At 55.9% G+C, this 6815-nt stretch overlaps 1 long non-coding RNA gene across 1 annotated transcript; it reads right to left on the bottom strand.

Annotated features, from left to right (window-relative positions):
- Positions 1-681: 681 nt before the first annotated feature.
- Positions 682-6494, bottom strand: LOC144941886 (uncharacterized). Its single transcript, XR_013639285.1, has 3 exons — positions 6449-6494; positions 4958-5016; positions 682-818 (listed from the first exon to the last, which is right to left on the bottom strand). It is a non-coding gene; the product is annotated as an uncharacterized LOC144941886 (long non-coding RNA).
- Positions 6495-6815: the final 321 nt, after the last annotated feature.

Genomic DNA, 6815 nt, shown 5'->3' on the forward strand with positions numbered 1-6815 from the left:
CGCCTTTAATTTGTCTCGCAACAGACGGGGGGCGGGAGTCGGGGAAGGAGGCGAGGAATGGGGGGGGGGGGGGTACCGGGAGGGGGTGGACTCGTTCAGGTGGGGAGGTGGTGGGGGGGGGGTCTGGTGTTTAGGTATTAATAGAGAGCCGGCTCACTCGGCGGAGCGGTGGCGCAGCGGTTAGCGCACCGCGCTATGCACTCGTGAATGTGCAGAAAAGAACGGGGCACGTTTCGTCTTAACCCCTCCCCTGACGCTACCTCTGTGCACCGAGCAGCAGTCTGATTGGGTGCAGCACCACAGTCGCCCGGCAGGTGGGTTAATCACACCTCTTCAAATATCCCGCCTCTTCAAATATTGTGTGGCCAGTGTGAAAGAGGAGGCCAAATGCGCTCTCGAGAAACTCTCCAGAGGGGCTTTCTAAGTGGACGGCTCTCTAGGTCGGGGGGGGCTCTCTCAGTGGGGGGGGGGGGCTCTCTCAGTGGGGGGGGGGGGGCTCTCTCAGTGGGGGGCTCTCTCATTCGGGGGGGGGCTCTCTCAGTGGGGGGGGGCTCTCTCAGTGGGGGGGGGCTCTCTCAGTGGGGGGGGCTCTCTCAGTGGGGGGGGCTCTCTCAGTGGGGGGGGGGGCTCTCTCAGTGGGGGGCTCTCTCAGTGGGGGGGGGCTCTCTCAGTGGGGGGGGGGGCTCTCTAAAGCTTCCTCGAGTGGGAGCGCTTCCACCAGCAGTGGAGTGAGCATGGAATTTGCAGGAACGCTGCGGTTCTCTTCACCCCCCCCCCCATCGCTCCCTGCCGCTCGAATGGAGCCGCCGTGGGGTGGCCTGTGGGAGGGGGTGGGGACAGAGGCACGGGGGATCAGGGGGGGTCAAGGGGAGGGGGCGCGAGGCTGGGCTTTAGTTGGGGGGCGGGGGGGGGGATCGGCTCGCCGGGGGCTGATTTGCATGCGGGGCGCGTGCAGTTGCAGGCGTACAACACACACGCAAATAACACACACACACAAAGACAAAGATACCCCGTGTAGCCTCTAAATACTCTTGGGGCAAGTGCTGTTAGCGAGTACCTATGAATGTCGGCACTGCACGCGTGGGGGTGGGTGGCCAACACCACGCCTGACCGCCTTTGTCTCCCCAGTGGCGATGTTTACACGTCGCACCAGGTACTCATTTGAGGCTGAGTCGACCTAAAGGGAGGCCCAGCACCGGTTCAGATGATCGTCATTTGCTGTTGGTCGTGAGCGGGAATCGAACTGGGGTGGGTGCGGCGCGCTAACCACTGCGCCACCGTTCCCCGCAAAGACAAATACACATGCACACACGCACGCGCATATACACCCACATGGATAAACACCAACACGTATACTCTTTGGTTCTTTCGGTAAAGTCACGTAGGTATAAAATAAAATAAATCAATATAATCCAGCAATTTACTGCAGTGGACTGCTGGATTATATTTTTCCCACCTGAGGACGACCGCTTGTGTTGCGATCGAAACGTCGTGATTTATTTCATTTTCTACCCACGTGACTTTACCGAAAGAACCAAAGAGTATGGATTCCTGCAGTCACGAAAGCTTCAAATCAAAATCAACACGGATGCATATTTACACACATGAACAACAACAACCGCCTTTCGCCACTAAGTGGCGGTCACGTCACCACGTCGCATGTGCCAGGCTAGGTGCACTTTGAAGCCACGTGAAGTCTCGAAGGCTCGTCGCAGGAGGTCACATGCACGCTCATGGACTGGCAGACACACGAGCCAACCAGCCCCTAGTCCCAGCTCTAGCCCTAACCAACCAGCCCCTAGTCCCAGCTCTAGCCCTAACCAACCAGCCCCTAGTCCCAGCTCTAGCCCTAACCAACCAGCCCCTAGTCCCAGCTCTAGCCCTAACCAACCAGCCCCTAGTCCCAGCTCTAGCCCTAACCAACCAGCCCCTAGTCCCAGCTCTAGCCCTAACCAACCAGCCCCTAGTCCCAGCTCTAGCCCTAACCAACCAGCCCCTAGTCCCAGCTCTAGCCCTAACCAACCAGCCCCTAGTCCCAGCTCTAGCCCTAACCAACCAGCCCCTAGTCCCAGCTCTACCCCTAACCCTAACCAATCAGCCACTAAATTTCGATTTAAAGCTTTCGTGACTGCAGGGATTCATCTTCTTGGTTCTTTCGGTAAAGTCACGTAGAAGGGAAATAATAAAATTATAAAAATAAAACATAATAAAATACAATTCTCATGACGTTTCGGTCACAACGCAAGCAGCCGTCCTCAGGTGAAGAACAGGGCTGTCGGAAATACAGCGTCTGAATTAACACGTTGCCAAGCTTGGTGGTGTTCATTCAGACGCTGTCTTTCCGACAGACCTGTTCTTCACCTGAGGACGGCTGCTTGCGTTGTGGCCGAAACGTCGTGAGAATTGTATTTTATGATGTTTTATTATTTTATTATTTCCCTTCTACGTGACTTTACCGAAAGAACCAAGAAGATGAATCAGCCACTAGTCACTCGCCACCAGTTCTAGCTTCGTGCGAGGTAACACTCACAGCGCCGCACAGACAATTTCAAGAATCCACCGCAGCGTAGCCACCTCCGAGCGCCCTCGTGAGCACCACCCCAGGCACGTGTCCCCATAACGTGTCCCCAGGCACGTGTCCCCAAGCCAGAGGTCGCAAACGGGTTTTGATTCCTTACCCGTACCCGGTCGCACCAGGGTCGCAAATGGGTACCCGTACCCTACCCTACCCGAAATGAGTGACAAACGGCTACTCACCAGTGACTCACGGTCTACCCGTACCCGGCCGCACCAGGGTCGCAAACGGCTACCCGTACCCGTACCCGGCCGGGTACGGGTAGCCGGGTATCGGGTAGGGTACGGGTATCGGGTACCCGGTTGCGACCTCTGCCCCAAGCTCAGCAGCCTCGACCCCGCTTAAAGCTTCCCAGCTGGTGCCGATGTTTGGGGCGGAGAATTTGGCGACGTTTCGGGCGATGGGTCTTCGACGCAGGACAGAAGACCGGCGATCATCGGAGTCGTCAGTGACAGTGGCGGCGCGGGGGTGGGGGTGGCCGTCTTAGCGGCGATAACCGGACTGTTGTAATTGATGACGGTTAGTGATGGTAATTGATGACGGTTAGTGATGGTAATTGATGACGGTTAGTGATGGTAATTGATGACGGTAAGTGATGGTAATTGATGACTTTTAAAGTGAGGATAATTGGCGGCCGTTGTTGGCGATAAATGGCGACGATAATGTATTATGATAATTTATGTTATAATAATCGGTGATAACAATTTATCGTTTGATAATATATTACGATCATGAATAATTCGATTACTGAAATTGCATAAATGATGATGACACTTCACGATGACTCCGAACGATTATTTACGAACGTAAATAATCGATGGCAGTACGGTACTGTAAATCGCGTGGCGACAACTCACGAGGTTCACGGAGGCCATCACGCTGGAGTGAAAACGCGGAGCGGATCGCCCTGGATTGAAAGCCCGGAGCGGATCGTCCTGGAGTGAAAGCCCGGAGTGGATCACCCTGGAGTAAAAGTCCGGAGCGGATCGTCCTGGATTGAAAGCCCGGAGCGGATCGTCCTGGAGTGAAAGCCCGGAGTGGATCACCCTGGAGTAAAAGTCCGGAGCGGATCGTCCTGGATTGAAAGCCCGGAGTGGATCACCCTGGAGTAAAAGTCCGGAGCGGATCGTCCTGGATTGAAAGCCCGGAACGGATCGTCCTGGAGTGAAATCCCGGAGTGGATCACCCTGGAGTAAAAGTCCGGAGCGGATCGTCCTGGATTGAAAGCCCGGAGCGGATCGTCCTGGAGTGAAATCCCGGAGCCGATCACCCTGGAGTAAAAGTCCGGAGCGGATCGTCCTGGATTGAAATCCCGGAGCCGATCACCCTGGAGTAAAAGCCCGGAGCGGATCGTCCTGGAGTAAAATCCCGGAGCCGATCACCCTGGATTGGATCCCCGCGTCTGTTTAGCCTCATTGAGTCTCAGGAACCTTTTTCAGGAGGGTCCTGTCAATATTTTTTAAAATAATAGATAGCGATAATTGCTGCTGCCGTGTGTGCTCGCAATTGAGATAATTTGCATGAATTATTACTCAGCTTTGGGATGTTTTGACCATTGACAGTTACACTGTATCTGTTTCAACTATGGGATGAAAACAGAAAATCCGGAGGAAACCCATTGCAGAACAGGGGCAGAACATACACACTCGACGCAGAGAGGCGCTCGAGTCGGGAATCGAACCCAGGTGTTCTTGCTGTGCGGCACGAGTGCCACCACTGCATTCGTGGAATCTGGAGTCTCCGCCTTGCTGAGTCTCAAGACTCGTTTTCAGGAGGGTGTGACAGGAGACCGGACAGCTCCAGATGAAACCCACGACGCTCTGTAATGCCGTGGGGTGACACTCAAAGCTCCGCTCACTCAGACGGAATCACGTGCCCACTTGCTGTACTGCCATCTCCTGGTCACCACCTTGCACAAACACTTAGTCGCGATCAACCAGCACGCAAAAGTACCGAACAGATGGATCCAATAATCCATCGCTGTTCTATACCGCACAATCTCGCAGCCCGGCCCGATAGCACCTGGCCGGCCCTGTATTCCCAGGCAGTCTCCCAAGTGTCAACCGGTGCTGGCTCCAGTTCCATGTTTTCGGGTGAGAGGGGTAGAGCTGCCGGGGGGATAGGTGGTGGAGGGGGGGGGGCCTCAGAGCGCCTTTAATTAACAGCGGACGGATGCTCATTTGCATAAAGGCGTCTGCCATATGCGGGTACGACACCCCCCGCGGAGCCGTGGCCACGTGTCACGAGGGCAGGCATCCATTCTCCAGCGCGCGCGCGCACGCGTGTGTGTGTAGGTGTTTGTTGTGTGTATGGTGCGGTGTGTAAACCAGAGCATTGGGGAGACAAAGGCGACCGGGCGTGGCGATGGCCACCCCAACTCACCGTGCCGGGCAAGCGTTCCCTCCTGCCGCGCGAGGGTTTTCTCCGGGCACTGCTCTCTCCTTCCATATCCCAATCAACAAAAAAACAACAGAATCAGCTGGTGACGCGGTTGCGTTTGCAGTGGAACACAATCCAAAAATAACAACAACCTCAACGCATTCGTGCATAACAACGCTGTGAGCGTAAAACATAATAGATATAATAGGTGACTTTCTGGGCAATGGTCCTTCTTTAAAGCGCACGAGTCAAGAGAGGCTGGAAGAGAGACAAAGCGTCTGGCGAGGGATGGAGAGGGCTCTTGCTTACACCACGGGGGGCCCTGCATGAGAACTACATTTTGTGAAAACGTCTTTTCTGATGACCGCTGGGGGGGGGGGGGGGCTAGGGGGGGGGGCGTTGTTTAATTGACGTGCAAATGCATCCGTCTCGAGACTCGTCGTTGCGGTGCGCGTCACATCACCGGGGCCTGCGTCGCCCTCGACGTGTTTGCCCGCCTCCTCGACGCCAAACTCCGCCGCTAAGCTCGGCAGCTGCAGCTTTGCACTGCAGACGAACGCCTTCTTCACCCGCGGGTTGTCTCGTCGGTCACGACGGCTCGTTTGGCCGCACTTCAACCGCGCTGGCCAGTGACGAGTTGTCGCTGAAGGCACATTGGTGGGGTAGCCTATGCTGTGGATAAGGAACCGACCTATGAACGAGGTATCGTGTTTGCCGCGGCTGGGAATTGAACTCAGGTGCGCTGGGTTTGCAGTAGCGCAGTGCGCTAACCACTGCGCCACCGCTCCCGTACATCCAACTGCTGCAGGGAAGCTTCGCCACGCGGCGTGGTGACACATGCGTGTCGCATGCATAATGCATGCGCAGTGATTTATATGCACGCATGTTTGTGTGTGTGTGTGTCCGTGTATGCTCGATGCTGCGGCATGAATAATGTATGACACCTGCGTGTCTGTGTGTGTGTGAATGAAGCGGTAGCGTAGTGGTCAGCGCGCTGCGCTGCGAACCAGGCGGACCGAGTTCGATGTCCGCTCACGGCACAACGCCGATGACGATTATCTGAACCGGTCCTGGGCCTCTCCGAGGTTGACGCAGCCTCAAACGAGTACCTGGTGCGGCGTGTAAACATCGCCACTGGGGAGACAAAGGCGGTCGGGCGTGGTGCTGGCAACCCACCCCGTCGTGTACTGTGCCAGCCTTCATAGGTGCTCGCTAACAGCACTTGCCCCTACCGTCTGTTCAGGCTACACGGGGGATCTTTATCTCAGCTTTTTTGCGTATCAGTGTGTACGTATCTGTCGGTGTGTATGTATATCGATGAGTGTATGCATCTCTCGGTGGGTACATGTCTGTGTATCTCTGTGTATGTATCTCTGTGTGTGCATCTCTGTGTGTGTGCATCTCTGTGTGTATGCATCTCTCTGTGTGTATGGATCTCTGCGTGTGCATCTCTCTCTCTATGTGCGTTCATGTCCTCTGCTGTGAATTAATTACTGTCCAGAGTCGCTCTGCGCTGCTTCGCTCTGTGTCTCGGCCGCGCCCGACGGAGTCAATAAAAACAGAGGGTGGGGGGCAGGCGAGGGGGGGTTAGGGGGGCCCAGGGTGGGGGGTCGCCCCAGGCACCGCTGCATCTAAATGCAAATTCCTCTCGTCCCCTTTAAGTCTCGCCCTGCCGCCATCGCGCCCGCCCTGCTGCCAGGCGAAGCGGGGTCTCACCGCAGACCACGCTCAGCGCGCAGCAACCACGCTCACCACACTCACCACACCACACTCACCAAACCACACTCACCACACAGCACACTCACCTCGCTCACCAAACCACACTCACCACAGCACACTCACCAAACCACACTCACCACAC

Source organism: Lampetra fluviatilis, chromosome 25, assembly GCF_964198595.1.
Source record: "Lampetra fluviatilis chromosome 25, kcLamFluv1.1, whole genome shotgun sequence".
In the NCBI taxonomy this organism is placed as follows: domain Eukaryota; kingdom Metazoa; phylum Chordata; class Hyperoartia; order Petromyzontiformes; family Petromyzontidae; genus Lampetra; species Lampetra fluviatilis.